The sequence below is a fragment of the Leucoraja erinacea genome, chromosome 7 (genome assembly GCF_028641065.1).
Source record: "Leucoraja erinacea ecotype New England chromosome 7, Leri_hhj_1, whole genome shotgun sequence".
Taxonomy (NCBI): domain Eukaryota; kingdom Metazoa; phylum Chordata; class Chondrichthyes; order Rajiformes; family Rajidae; genus Leucoraja; species Leucoraja erinaceus.
The window spans coordinates 15,014,573-15,030,220 of NC_073383.1; the positions used below are offsets into that span (position 1 = coordinate 15,014,573).

Consider the following 15,648-nt stretch of genomic DNA (forward strand, 5'->3'; position numbering starts at 1 on the left):
TAGTCAAGTCAAGTCAAGTCAATTTCCATAGCACATTTAAAAACAACTCTCGTTGACCAAAGTGCTTTACATCAGTGCAGGTACTGTGTTACATACAATGTTACATAGATCTAACAATACATACATAAATACATACAGCGCTCCCTCAGAGGACCTCAAGAAATGCTTGTGAGTAGAAATAGGTTTTAAGTCTAGACTTAAAGGAGTCGATGGATGGGGCTGTTCTGATAAGAGGGATGCTGTTCCAGAGTCTAGGTGCTACAACCGCAAAAGCGTGGTCACACCTGAGCTTAAACATGGACCGTGGGTATAGTCCGTAGCCCCAAGTCGGCCGACCTGAGGGACCTTGAGGTAGAATGGCGGGCTAGCAGATATAGGTGGGGGCAAGCCCGTTAAGGGCTTTGTATACATATATGAGGAGCTTGAAATTGATTCTATACCGTACTGGGAGCCAGTGGAAAGAGGCCAGAATCGGGGAGATGTGGTCTCTTTTACGGTTACCGTCAGAAGACTCACGCAGCCCAATCAGAAAGCAAAACCAACACTCGTCAATACTACCAAACCACAGCAATTTACTATGGCTGCAGCATCAACTTTTTAAAACAAAGGACTAGGCATCGTCAATCTTACATCACCATTTTGTCTATCTGTGTTGAATTTGCCAAGAATAAGTGGTACCAGCAGTATCAGAGCACCACCATCAAGTCACAGGCCACCCCGCACTGAATATCTGTCTATGCGCAAAGCAAGTAAAGCATTTGTTGTTCACTTCGAGGATTGTCATCTCATGAATAAAATGCCAAATGAGGGTCTATTACAAATCTCTATTAATTGCCCTTGTGCTGGCATTGTTCAAATATCCAGTTACATGTTTATCAATTGTCGGATCTAAAACACAGAATTATAAGAAAGTATTCAGAACAGTCTGCTGTTTAGTTTATAACCAATGAAAAATAGTGAAAGACCTGGATAGAGTGGATGTGGAAAGGATTGATCAAAGGTTACATCTATCACCAGGGATCACCACCACCAGTGGGAGCGACAAGGTCCAGAGGGCACATCCACAGAATAGAAGGTCGTACCTTCAGAGGAAGGATTTCTTTAATCAGAAGGTCGTGAAACTGTGGAATTCATTGCCATTGGCAGCTGTGAAGGCTTAATCTTTTTCTTTTTTTTGTCAATTATTAAAAATAATATTTACAATACAATAAAACAAAACAGAACCCACCACCCTAATACAATACAAACAAATATGCTAAATAAACTACCATTATAATCTTTGTCAAGGATACAGTCAACCCCCCACGGTGCCCAGCGGTCCCGGAAATCCCCCAGGGTGCCTGTGGACAGCACGTAGTCCATCTCTAGTACCACCCGAGAGCGGACATAACCCGGAAAAGCGGAAGGCAGCTGGCTCCGGTAGAGCCCTCCTCCGCATGGCACCTGGCAAGCTTGGCCAGGCCATCTTCGGCCCTACCCTCCCCCCTATGCACAGGGTGCCCAAAGGTGAGGATGGTGGATGGGAAATGCAGTCAGAAGGCAAGGAGCAGCCCCTTTAAATATTGGGACAGGGGCTGCAGCCTCACACACTCCATGTAGACGTGGAATACGGACTCTTCCAGCCCGCAAAAGTGGCAGGTGGTTGCGAGTCTGTGAACCGCGAAAGAAACAGGTTGCAGGGGACTCCTCAATGCAGTACCGGCCACCCCAGTCCCGATGTAGAGGGGGAGAATCCCTGCATAGAGGGACCCCCACCGGGGGGCCCCCTTCGCGACATGAAGGCAATACCATCTGCCACTTGTCCGAATGGTGGACCAAGGTGAGGAAGTGCAGGGTGTGGAGGAGGAGCCTGTACAGGAGATTCCTCCTTGTGCATCTGAGGGAGATGAAAGGTGTCGAGGAAAGCCGGTTCAAGTTGTGTGGGACCGGCTCCTGGGAAGGATTACGGCGCCTGACTTAGTCTTTGGGTATTTTTAAAGTGGAGATTGATAGGCTCCAGATTAGCTAAGGTATCAAAGGATACAGCAAGATGGCAGGAAATGAATTAGCTATAAAAATCTCAAAAGAGACCTGGGATAATCATTTACTACAGGTGCATAAATGTTCGATCAACGTACGACATACGCTCATCCAATTTAAAACATTACATAGATTATATTATTCAAAAACTAAATTAAATAAAATCTTCCCTAATGTTTCACCAATCTGTGATAAATGCCTGTGTCAAGAAGCTACCATAGCGCACTCTTTTGTTTTTTGTACAAAAATCCAAAAATTCTGGTATGAAATATTTGATATTTTTTCAAAATTGATAAAAATAAAACTGGTACCAAAACCAGAATGGATTATCTTCGGAATATCGGAAGGTAACCCTGAATTAAACGTGTTTCAGAAGAATTTATTTAATTACGGGCTAATAATGGGAAAAAAGCTTATACTTAAATTCTGGAAAAATGCGCCGACACCAACAATAAAAATGTGGATATCAAATATGTTTGAAACATTACATCTGGAAGAGATGAGATTCCTCCTAGCAGGTAAAGCAGACCAATTCCAAAAGACGTGGTCTATGTTTCTGGACCTATTACAAGTATGAGGTGCAATAGTAATTAAAAAAAAAAACAAATATATAAATAAGTGGTATCAGGACCTGGTAACGGGAGGTAAAACAACAAAAACAGACTTGGTTGGTAGTCCCCTTTCTGCGGAGTTTAATGTTATAATAGAGCGATTGTTTCTATTTTCTCTTTCTTTCTTTTCTAGGGTCTATTTTCTCACTTTACTTCCTTCTCTAACTTCTTTCCTAAGGGGCTTTTTTTCCCCCAACACTCTTGCACTTCACGACTCTCTTGCACTTTCTTTACTTTCCTTCTACCTTTTTCTTAAAGCTCAAAAAAAATGAAGCGGTACAAAACATGTATTAAGATATATGTGTTGTGTACGATTGTAATTTACCGTACTTCTAATAAAAATAAAATTAAAAAAAAAAAAAAAAAAAAAAAAAAAAAAGATGGCAGGAAAATGGGATTGAGAGGGAGAGATAGAGCAGCCATGATTGAACGGCAGTGTAGCCTTAATGGGCTGAATGCCCAGATCTTGCTGCTACGACTTATGAACAATTCAAAAACATGCCTTAACTCAAGCTCCATTAACATCCAATATCTTGGCAATGTCACTGCATTGATGTTTTGTCAAACTTTAACTCTGACCACTTAAGAATCACAGAATACGCTTTTGACACAAACCAATTTCAATTGTAATCCTTTCAAAAATTAGTTTCTCATAAAATCAAAATCACTACCTCACATTCAATGTGCCGAATGTGTACGTCTATGATTTGTACTCAGTTGTTTGCAGATAGCATAAAAGTGAAAGCATGCCATATATTTAAATGTAATAATTTAGATTAAACCTGTAAATGTTAGATGCAGTATAAAAAACGTCTCAATCATTTATTAAAAATGGGGACAAATCTTCTAAGTCATTAGAAGGTGTTTATTGCATGTACTCTGAAAGATCTAACTATAACGCGAAAAAGACTCAATGTGTTTTCTATTTCAATGAAAATATTTCCAATTATATTTCCTTCATTAATATGTTGCCAATACTTTGTCAGGGCAGCAAATTTTGGCTTAACTGGACATTGAAAGCTCTGGTACACAATCATGTTGAGATATTGTTCTTCAGAAATCATTAGTATTTTGTATTTCATTCACACTCTCGTTTGTAACAAGAGGAAATTAGTTTTTACATAAAAGACGTTTCGTATTGAGTTTGCTTTTCAGACCCCATGAAAATGCATTAAAAAGCCAGCACCGCCTTTAAACACTAGTTATGAAGAAATATTTAGTCTGTCCAAATAACTTCTAGCAATACTATTTTAATTTTCTTGTACTTCCAGTGGCGCTGGTGTCAGCAGCCTCCACCTACAGTCCGTATCTTTTTGTTTTTTTGTTTATTTAGTTTGAAAAAGTGTGTTTTTTTGTGTTTTTATGTGGGAGAAGAGGGCACGTTGCGGGGGATACCGTCCTTCAGCCGCTTCCTGGTGAGGACGCGACTATTACTCGAGTCGCGTCCTCGCCCCCCCCCCCCCCCCTCCCCCCACAGCGGCCTACCTGCCTGGATTGGCGCGGCCTTTCCTGCCGGGATGCCGGGATCGACCGGAGCTCCAGCAGCGGCGGGACAGCGCTGGAACATCGCGGGGCTGGCGATGCCTTACCGGGGGGTCGCCGTCTGGAGCCCGGAGTGCTGGACCTGCTGCACCGACATCCTGGAGCTGCGGTTTGCGGAGCTCCCAACGCGGGCGGCGCTGATGGACAGCGCGGGGTCCTGTGACTCTGCCCGGCTCGGCCTGTGGACTCAGGAGCTGCAGACTCCGGCAGCGGGAGGCGGCTGATCAGGAGGTCCGGGCCGCTGAGGAGGAGGATGCTCACCGTCGGGGTTCGGCGTCGGCGTTCCACCAGCCCGGCGTGAGGGCCTGAACATCGGGCCACCCGGGGCGGCGACTGCGGGTGCTCGGAAGGCCCCGACCATGGATGAACACGGAGGGGAGGCTGGCTGGACTATGGTGCCATCCTCACCTTGGTGCCATTTATGTTATGTTGTGTCGTGGACTTTCTGTGTTTGTGCTTTTTTTTAAAATTCAATTTCAATTTTATTTTTAATATGTTTTATTATTTATTTATTTATTTATTTATTTATGATTTTTTTTTTTTTTTTTTTTAATGATACTGCCTGTAAGGGAAATTCATTTTCATTGTCTCAAATTGAGACAATGACAATAAATTTGAATACAATACAATACAATTAATTTCCTTGGAAAAAAGTGGTTGCTTGAGGTTGAGAAGTTGCACATTGAGATAATTTGCAAAACTGAAGAACACATTCAGATTTAAATCAAGAGTTATCATTAACTTTTGAATGTTCCAGAACATGAACTCTAAAGTTGTTTAAACTTTATTTGCAATCACTCTGACAAGTTGGCTTAAAAATCTTTGACATGAAACTTTTTTTGCAATAAACATAGAAAGAATGACACGAGTAGGACATTGGCTTCGAAAAATCATTTGACATGCTGATCATCCAACTCAGTATCCCGTACCTGCCTTCTCTGGCTCTTCTTGGCCAAAGGGCGACATAAAAAAAATCATGAATGGCCTCAATTCTTCAGAGAGTTCCAGAGCCATGCCCTGTTAAATTCAAATATTCTTTGCATGCCCTTTAAATTTGGTTCTTTGCTCTATTTAAAATGTTTAATAAAAAAACCTCCCCAATGTCATTATTCGCAGTTTTTTTTAAATAACGGATGCAGGCATTAAGAAAATGAAGGCCAATTTTGTTTTAAATAGTTAACAATCTATTCTTAAATGCACGTTCATGTGACTTTTCATGTCAGCCCTGATTTCCTGTTCACATTGCCAAAATCTCAAATTTGTGCATCCATCACATTGGAGAGATTAAGTTAAGGAAAAATCTTTAAAGGAGTAGAAATAATATTGAAAGTTTTCTTGAATAAAAATATTTCCAAAAGCTGAGAGAATATTACCCGATGAAATATTTTAACTACGAAAGTACAAAAACGTTCAACTGATTCATAAGCATTTGATGTGAATCAGTTTCCAAAACAAATTTGTATTGAGCGGTCATAACTTCATATGTTGGAAATATTTTGTTTTCGTTTGGCTTCACATTATAGCATACAATCAATTACATAAGTCAGTCATGCCACTCAGAGGTGCTTTGAAAGTGAAATACTGGCAACGATGGTGGAATCGGAATTCTACGAAATATTAAAAATATGAATGCACACAAATATCACATCTTGAAACAGCATAGATATTTTTTGAAAGAGTATGTTACCCTACGGTAAAAACCAAATGCTCATTTTGCTCTTTTTTTTGGTCCGGGAGCAAACATTCATTCAAAACGTGACGAATGTTTGACTTAACCACACACATTGCCATTACCCAAAATAATCAAATGCAAATGAGGATGACCACCAACAGCCTGACCAGAGGAAAAACTAGCCAATATTTGCTGAGAACAGTCTACAGCAGAGTATAACGAGAGGCTTCAAAAGATTTACAAAACTGAGCAGCAAAAAAACTCTCAAATTTGATAAAAGCAGCAAATCATGCAGAATATTCAAACAGGATCACAAAATCACAGTGCGACAATCAAGGATATTAACATGAGAAGACTAATAAAAGATTACCAGATGTAAACAATGAAATTGGACGGAAATAATTGAATAAACCTATTAAAGACATAACATTTTAAACAAATACGGCACCGGGATAACTAAAACATTCCATCATTTAACAAAAGTCAAAGATTTTTAAATGAAAGCTGTGGCTCTTTGTTATATCAATATATTTAGGTTTTTTTAAAATTCCATCTTCGATAGACCTCAGCAAAATTGGCACAAAATCTTACATTAAGTAAAACATTTGCTGAATATTTGCACAGCTGTGTATTACAGTTCAAAGTTTCGTTCAATAGACTGTCACTTTAATATTCTGTAATAACATCAGCAAAATCAAATAGGTGCAAAATTCATCACCATGACATGTCAATAGTTAACTTGTATTTTGGAGAAAAATAAACAAGATACTAATCTTACTGCTAATGCTTCGGCAGCACATACACTAAAATTAGAACGATACAGAGAAGATTAGCATGCCCCCTGCGCAAAGATGACATGCAAAAGTGTGAAGCATTCCATATTTTTGGGGTACTGATTGTGGATGATCAACCATGATCATATTGAATGGCGGTGCTGGCTCGAAGGGCTGAATGGCCTACTCCTGCATCTATTGTCTATAATTCAACAGATTATATTTTCACATTGTAGCATTGGAAATACAGGTGGTATTTAGATTACAACAGATTAAGAGAGTTTCCAAAGCCTTGAACTGTTTGTTATCAGAACAGTTCGCAAGGTGGAAATGTGGCCGCAAATGGAGTTCCTACATGGCAAAAGATGTTTGCAGTAGCCAGAAGATCCACCCCAAAGGGCTAGACACAAGATAGACGTTTGCTGAAGCTCATATATACAAAATATAGAAACAAAGAGAGCAGCACCATAAAGTAAAAGTTACCAGTTGTTGGTTTGTGCAAAGGTTAAATCACAAATACATCACAAATGGTAGTCACTTGGATTTGGTTTTTTTTCTTTAACTTCACACTGATCTCACTGTAAAGCAGCCATCTCATTTCATCCTTTCAGCAGATCTGCACTTTCCATAGTCCCTTATGTGCAGGTTTGATTTTCGTTTGAAAGTGCTGAGGTATTTGCCTCAATGTTTTCCTTGGGACAGAGTTCACACACTTTCTAGATGAGGACATTTCTCCCCATTTCCCAATTGAATTTATCTATAACAAGAATATAAATGACATTCTGGAAACGCTCAACAAGTCAGGCAGCAACTGTGGAAAAAGACAGTTAATACTTCACACTTACAGCCCTTTGTCTGATATACGACAACGGATCTTTGACCCAAAATATCAAGTGTTTCATTTTGCATGATGCTGCTGAATATTTCCTGCACTTTGTTTTTTTTTTTTAAGATTTGTATCTGCAGTTTTTCAACTTTCATTAGTAACCAGCCTACATATAAGATGCCTGATTTCAGATTCACTCCTTACAATCCATTCATTTTTTGTTCAACCCCATGTCAAGCAAGCATATATTTTTCTAAATAACAAAAACAACTTCCCCATTTATGATATGTTGCTATATTTCTGCTGTAACCACAAATTTATTTTGGTCACGCTTCAAATTTGACTAATTATTAGAATATCAATTAATTTCATAAATTCCTTTATACTTTCTTTGTCTTCCCACAATCTTCCAACCCAAGACTTTCCTCAATTTAAAGACTTCGTACCCTTCTTCATTTGATACAATATATATTTTTGTTCTATCTTTCACCGTGATGTCCCATAAATAATTTACTTGTGTTAGCCATGTGGAATCCATTGTTCTCCAGTTCAATCTTTTCAATATTTCCCCACTATTTTGGTGTCTTTGAGGTTACCTGTTTAATTATTTGACAGTTAATAAAATACAATACAATATCACTTTATTTATCCCAGAGGGAAATTGGTCTGCCATCAGTCAAAAGATGCAAGGCATCAAAAGTGTCATGTGCATTGCGATAATAATGAAATAATAATGAATAATAAAATTCAAGTGGACAGTTATTGCACAGCACATATGTACTAATGCTCAAATATGACATTAAATGGAAACCTGTGCAGGTTGTGTGTAAAGTTTCTACATGACAACAGTGCCTGCAGTTCAAAAGTGATTTGGTTGCAAAGGGTGATGAAAAGCTCTACTCAAATGGAAGATTAGGAAGACTATTTATCCAAATTTCTTTTAATGTATAATGTTACTACTTGCAAAATTCAGAACATTATTCCATTGCTTACACACCTAAAAACATCCCTGTTATATTGGGATCATCTTGAAATTAATTTTCCATGTGATCAATATACAGTGGCTTGCAAAAGTATTCATACCCCTTGAACTTTTCCACATTTTGTCAAGTTACAACCACAAACGTAAATGTATTTTATTGGGATTGTATGTGATAGACCAACACAAAGTGGTGCATAATTGTGAAGTGGAAGGAAAATGATACATGGTTTTCAAATTTTTTTACAAATAAAAAACTGAAAAGTGTGGCGTGCAAAAGTATTCAGCCCCCCTGAGTCAATACTTTGTAGAACCACCTTTCGCTGCAATTACAGCTGCAAGTCTTTTGGGGTATGTCTCTACCAGCTTTGCACATCTAGAGACTGAAATTTTTGCCCATTCTTCTTTGCAAAATAGCTCAAGCTCAGTCAGATTGGATGGAGAGCATCTGTAAACAGCAATTTTCAAGTCTTGCCAGAGATTCTCAATTGGATTTAGGTCTGGACTTTGACTGGGCCATTCTATTAGTCGTGCACTCCATTCTATGGTTTGAATATGCTTTGATCTAAACCATTCCATTGTAGCTCTGGCTGTATGTTTAGGGTCATTGCCCTGTATTTGGCTCCATCCATCTTCCCATCAACTCTGACCAGCTTCCCTGTCCTTGCTGAAGAAAAGCATCCCCACAGCATGATGCTGCCACCACCATGTTTCACAGTGGGGGTGGTGTGTTCAGGGTGATGTGCAGTGTTAGTTTCCCGCCACACATAGCGTTTTGCATTTAGACCAAAAACTTCAATTTTGGTCTCATCTGACCAGAGCACCTTCCTCCACATGTTTGCTGTGTCCCCCACATGGCTTGTGGCAAACTGCAAACGGGACTTCTTATGGGTTTTTTTCAACAATGGCTTTCTCCTTGCCACTCTTCCATAAAGGCCCGATTTGTGGAGTGCACAGCTAATAGTTGTCCTGTGGACAGATTCTCCCACCTGAGCTGTGGATCTCTGCAGCTCCTCCAGAGTTACCATGGGCCTCTTGGCTGCTTCTCTGATCAATGCTCTCCTTGCCCGGCCTGTCAGTTTAGGTGGACGGCCATGTCTTGGTAGGTTTGCAGTTGTGCCATACTCTTTCCATTTTCGGATGATGGATTGAACAGTGCTCCGTGAGATGTTCAAAGCTTGGGATATTTTTTTATAACCTAACCCTGCTTTAAACTTATCCACAACTTTATCCCTGACCTGTCTGGTGTGTTCCTTGAGCTTCATGATGCTGTTTGTTCACTAATGTTCTCTAACAAACCTCCGAGGCCTTCACAGAGCAGCTGTATTTATACTGAGATTAGATTACACACAAGTGGACTCTATTTACTAATTAGGTGACTTCTGAAGGCAATTGGTTGTACTGGATTTTATTTAGGTGTATCAGAGTAAAGGGGGCTGAATACTTTTGCACGCCACACTTTTCAGTTTTTTATTTGTAAAAAAATTTGAAAACCATGTATCATTTTCCTTCCACTTCACAATTATGCGCCACTTTGTGTTGGTCTATCACATAAAATCCCAATAAAATACATTTACGTTTGTGGTTGTAATGTGCCAAAATGTGGAAAAGTTCAAGGGGTATGAATACTTTTGCAAGCCACTGTATGTTACTGAGCAGCTGTATTATTTCAGTATCATTCTTCTTGTGGCTGTGAAAAACAATTAATAAAAATGACAAATGGAAGATCCAAGTGGCACCACAAGTAATCAAAACACATCAATCTGACCTAATATACGTTATACTCAGCACAAAAAAAAATCATCTTCGTCTATCCATATCCATTCCCATTTCTGACTCTTCCTGATATTACTTGTTATTTTGAGGTTCCCAGCCCACACCATTCCTTCTCATTTTGACTATTCTGGTACTTCCCAACTGGATTCACTTATTTTGCTCCTTATACATGACATCATCTAAAATCTATCACCAATATCATGAACAAAATGTGCCACTACCCCACACTGACATTGGCCAAGCAGTAACTCTTTATCATTACCTCCCACTGTGCATTTTTCCTTCAATATTGCTGCTCCCTAGTCTGGCCACTAAACTGTTTGTAATTTCTACATTCCTCCAGTTCAGGCATTTTGAGCATCCCTACCGTTAGCAAACAATCTAAATTTTCAATGGTTTTCAATTTACTCGCTGTGTGGCCATTTGGCTTGTTTTGTATGTCATTAATGATGGAATGTGTCTTTAAATTTTAGACTGCCCATTCTACTGTGGGTGGGATTTATGATATATTTTAGGGCATGTTTTGAGCTAAGTTTCTTTTGCAGAAGCTTAGTTTTTAGTTTAGTTTGAGACCAGCATAGGGAAGGTATACCCTTTGACCTTGCGGAGTGTAACGGAGACACGAGGAGTCTTCTAACCTTTAAAGCAATATGCTGGAGTTCGATGAAGATTATAGTGTATGAGTCGGAAGAAGGTTGGATGTACCTTATTGTTTTTCATCAACAATAAAGAATATACTAATCAAAAGACTGTGTTATGAAGATTTATCTGTGAAGAAGCTCTGAAGGTCTCTGACAGAGAGCTCCCATGCATATTACGACATTCTCCTTAACCATGTAGTCTACTTAGCGGCTAGAGGGAGTAATCTCTTGAACAATATAAAAATCTGCTGCTACACTCGCTTGAGCGTTAAACTTAATAACTCTTTAAAGCCCTCTCTTTATTCTTCCCATTTAAATTTTCATAAATCCCTCTGTGATTAACCAAGCTCTTTTATGGTTTATTTTCTAATTTTGATTCGAGGCATTCAAATGAAACAGCCTGCAATGCTTTACTTTGCTTAAATAATAAGTAAACAAAGAGAATGGTGAAGATCATGCTCTTTAAACGTAGATAAAAATGTTGGAGAAACTCAGTGGGTGAGGCTGCATCTATGGGTCGAGACCCTTCTTCAGACCCTTCGTCTCGACCCGAAACGTCACCTATTCCTTCGCTCCATAAATGCTGCCTCACCCGCTGAGTTTCTCCAGCATTTTTATCTGCCTTCGATTTTTCCATCATCTGCAGTTCCTTCTTAAACATCATGCTCCTTAATGTTCACATATTTCAAATCAATTCCCCATTTCCTTTAATCTTACATTCTAACACAATAAAATTAATTTACAGTTATTGAAGAATGAACTCTTCTGAAAATCTGCACCAGTTATCCATGATTAACTCATTCTTTATAAGTGCTTGGCAACTGCATCCCACATGTGGACACCAGTTTCATCTAATTGCTCCAAACGTATTTCTACAGAAGATAGCGATAACTAAACTATTAAGCAGAAACAAGGCACTGCAGATGCTGGTTTACACAAAGGGACATAAAGTGCTGGAGTAACTCAGGGGGTCAAGCAGCATCGCTGGAGAATATGGATGCAGAGTTTTGGGTCGGGAGCCTTCTTCAGACTGATTGTAAGTGGGGGCAGTGGGTGGAAAAGGGAAGACAGCTGGAAGAGAGTGGTAGGACTTGCATGGCAAGTTGTAGGTAGAGGAAGGGAGGAGCGATCTTGTGGGGAACAGGGTAGGGACTATAATCTATTGGTTTCAACTATTGAACAGATAATCAATTTTCAGCCTGTCTTCATTGGCATCATTCCCATTTCCTTCCAGTATGAAGGAAGTGGGAAATGAAGGTGGATAACTTCTGAAAAGTCATAACATTTAACCCTTTTAGCACCTAAAATTGGAACTGTACATATTATTCAACAAAAAAAGTCCAGCACATTTACAGTATTTCCTCTATCCTTGTGGCTCATCTTGAGATTTTGTTTTCCCTGCAAAAGGGAAAACTACTTTTCAAGACAATGCTAATTCCTCATGATCAAGCAGTTCTGTCTCCCTTCATAAACATAACCTTCAAGTCTACCGCACCATGTCCTTAATTTTCTGGTGTTCTGATTGTTGAGTGTTGAAGTTAGAAAAAAAGAAGTGCTAATACTAGCTAATTCACAAAAGGTGAAAATGCTGAATAACTCAGCTGGTCAAACAGCAACTTTGGCGAACATGGGTAGCTGACATTTTGGGTCGAGACCATTCTTCAGACTGATTGTAATGGGCCTGTCCCACTTAGGTTATTTGTCGCCTGAAAAGCCGGCAACTGTCAAGGTGGAACACACACACACAAACACACACAAACACACACACACACACATCACTTCCTTCACCAGCCCATGTGAATTTTTTAGACAGCGCTCCCCCCACTAGTCCGGTTTTAAAAAATTCACACGGTGCAGCCAAGGTGATACAGACACACACCGCGATGAACAGGAAGGTTGGCGTTGTAATTAAGACAGCTAAAGCACAGTGTATGGTAAGTCCTTTAAGAGAGGGGGGGGAGACGGTGGGTGAAGGAGTGGGGACAACTGTTAAGAAGCCAGAGATACATGGCTGTGAAGCTCGGCGGCATTTAACATTCCTGGTCGGTTATCCTTGGTTCTGAAAACCTTTTTTCCCCAATGAGCCAATTCACCGGTCAGCACCAGCTCCAACCTACGAGAACCTCCAACCTCCTGGCAACCTACTAGGACCTCATGCCAACCCACCTACAACTCGAGAATTCTCGCTACTCTCCATGGCGGCTTCATTCTAGTCGCCGCTAATTTTTCAACATGTTGAAAAATTCACAGTGACCGTAATGAGGCCGCGACTAGTTCCCAGAATGCGGGAACTTCTCACGACCATGAAGGCGACTCCCCGGCAACCACCCGCGAACATATGGCAACCATGTGGCGACTGCATAGTCTCCTGTTAGTCTCACTTAAAAGGTCACCTAAGTGGGACAGGCCCATCAGGGGGAGAGAAAAAAGCTGGGAAAGTGGTGAGGCAGGGCAAAGCATGGCAAAGGGGAGCAGTGAGAGAGGTTCTCACAGAACACCTATCAGAGGGAAGAAAACTTTAAAGTAGACATATACGAGGAGATTTCACAGTGGACCAGTCAAAATATAGAAATGCGCGTTGAAGTTATTCCTTTCCTGAAAGCATTCTTTTTCCAATTAAATGGAAAAAAGCCATTTTATACTGGAAGCATTATTTGATTTGGTGTCAAAACCAAAAAATGTTTTGCCCCACGGCGATGCATGAGAAAATGTACTTGAACTAATGGACTTCGCGTTGACAATTCAATTATATTTTAAATTTTATCAGTGAATTGTACAAACTACTCAAGAAAGGCGTGCTATTGACGAAACTATAGGTACTATAATTCATATTCCATTCCATGAGAAATGGATCCTGAGGAAACCAAACAGAAATCCTGTTTGAAATTTGCAAAAATCTTATTTTAAGCTTAACAGGAATTAAATTGGGTAGTGGGGTGAAAATGAGACAGAACAGAGAATTCTCAACAGAAATAACTCCAAGAAAACTATTCAGTTCAAAGGATTTTATTTGCAGGGTCCTTTGCAACTTCACTGCATCACTTCTAGCATGAAGACTTTGGTTTTAGGTGCCATTTACACAAGGCTCTTAATTTATGGCAGAAGCAAATGCTACAGAAAGAAGAAACCTGAAATAGGAACAGAGCACGTTGTAAACATGCAGCAGGTCGGGCAACATTGTGTTGAAAGCACTAGTGTTAATATTGTGAATATGCAGGGATTGGGGTGCTTTGGGAAATGGTAGGTGTCTGTGCAAGACTGGGCTTCACTGGCAGTGACATCCTAGGTGAAAGGCCCAGTTCTTGGTAATCATGGGCCCACCTGTCTGGACCTCTGAGGAAGTTTCAAGAAGCTTCTGCCCATGTGACCCACCTGTTGCCACCGTCTCAGTTCCTGAAGATGTTTCTACTTTGTTACTCTGCACTGAATCTGTGATTGGGCAGGGGGGTTGCCTCCTATTCATGTGACCCACCTGTTGCCACTAAGTCTGGACACCTGAGGAGATTTCTGTTTTTTTTTCAATATACTGACGCTTATTCTGTATCTACAATTGGGCGAAGGAGTTGCCTCCCATAGTATCTTCCTGCCGGTATTTATGATTGGTTTGTTGGGGTTGCCTCCCCCTCTACCTTTGCGCCGTTAGTTTCCCGCCACTGTATAGGGGTATAGAAAGATGATCATTTCGTCGGGGTGAGTCAGTTGTCTGTCCTTCTGTTCTGTTTGCACAAAGCTGCTGCGGGTTTGAGTGAGTGGATCCGAGGCCGGCCCCGCAGTGAATACTAATAAAGAAGGGCTTGGACTCCAGTGTTCGATTCAGTGTTTTACTGACCCAGACTAGGGAGGGTAGAAGATCCAGAATCACCAATATTACAGGACAAGGCCATCTACAATTGCTATCTGTCTTGCTGGACATTTCTAGTACTGTACATCGTTCTCTCTTGTTTTTGTGCTTCTGATACTGGCTTTTGCTTTGGGGAGCTGAGAAAGTGTTCATTAACCATGCATCTCTTCCAATATCACTCTGCTCATTGCATCTCAGATTGGAAACATAGATAGAGTTCAAATCCATTTGAACTCACTCATGCCTTAAAATAATACGTCTCTACCAATCAATGCCAATTTCAACAGAGCATTCGCTACCCATAATGTATGAGTAGCCAAGTGAACATGTATAAGTTGCATCCAATGGAAACCATTAACTACCTACAAGACTGGCTACAGCAAGTGTTTTAGTCACGTGCTCAAAAGTTTGCATTAATTTGGAAGTCACAGGCAACCTTTTCCATATATACCTGACCATCATTTAATAAAAGTGGAACACTTGCAACAATCAAACTTGTCAGATGGACATTTTTCCATTTTAATGGCAAATGCAATTTCAAGTTAACACACATGGATATGCATTCAACAATCCCTCCATTTCCTCAGAACTTTAAGGAAAATCTTCACATCACCAAACACTTCAAATTTCTACAGGTGTACGGTAGAGAGTATGCTGAATGGCTGCATTATGGCCTGGATTGCGAACTCGAACACCCAAGAAAGTAGGCGACTGCTAAAAGCCTATCATGTGTATTGAAGGCATCTCCAAGAAGCTGTCACAAGAAGACAGCCCACTCTCAAAGATCCACATTACCCCGGTCATGCTCTCATCTCCCACCTTCCATCAAGAAGGTGGTACACAAGCCTGAGAATGTTTACCTCCAGGTTCGCGAATAGCTTCTTCCAGTCAACCCTTAAGCTCTTGAACCACAATGCACTAACTCTAAGAACCTTACCTCAGCAATGAACAAATATGAACTTAATAAA

At 40.2% G+C, this 15,648-nt stretch overlaps 1 protein-coding gene and 1 non-coding gene across 5 annotated transcripts in view; one reads left to right on the forward strand and one right to left on the reverse strand.

Moving 5' to 3' along the window:
• Positions 1-15,648, reverse strand: part of gulp1b (GULP PTB domain containing engulfment adaptor 1b) — a 317,776-nt gene that overhangs the window by 161,331 nt on the left and 140,797 nt on the right. The window lies entirely within an intron of this gene.
• On the forward strand, positions 6,628-6,730 carry LOC129699183 (U6 spliceosomal RNA). The gene has a single exon (XR_008723796.1). It is a non-coding gene; the product is annotated as a U6 spliceosomal RNA (small nuclear RNA).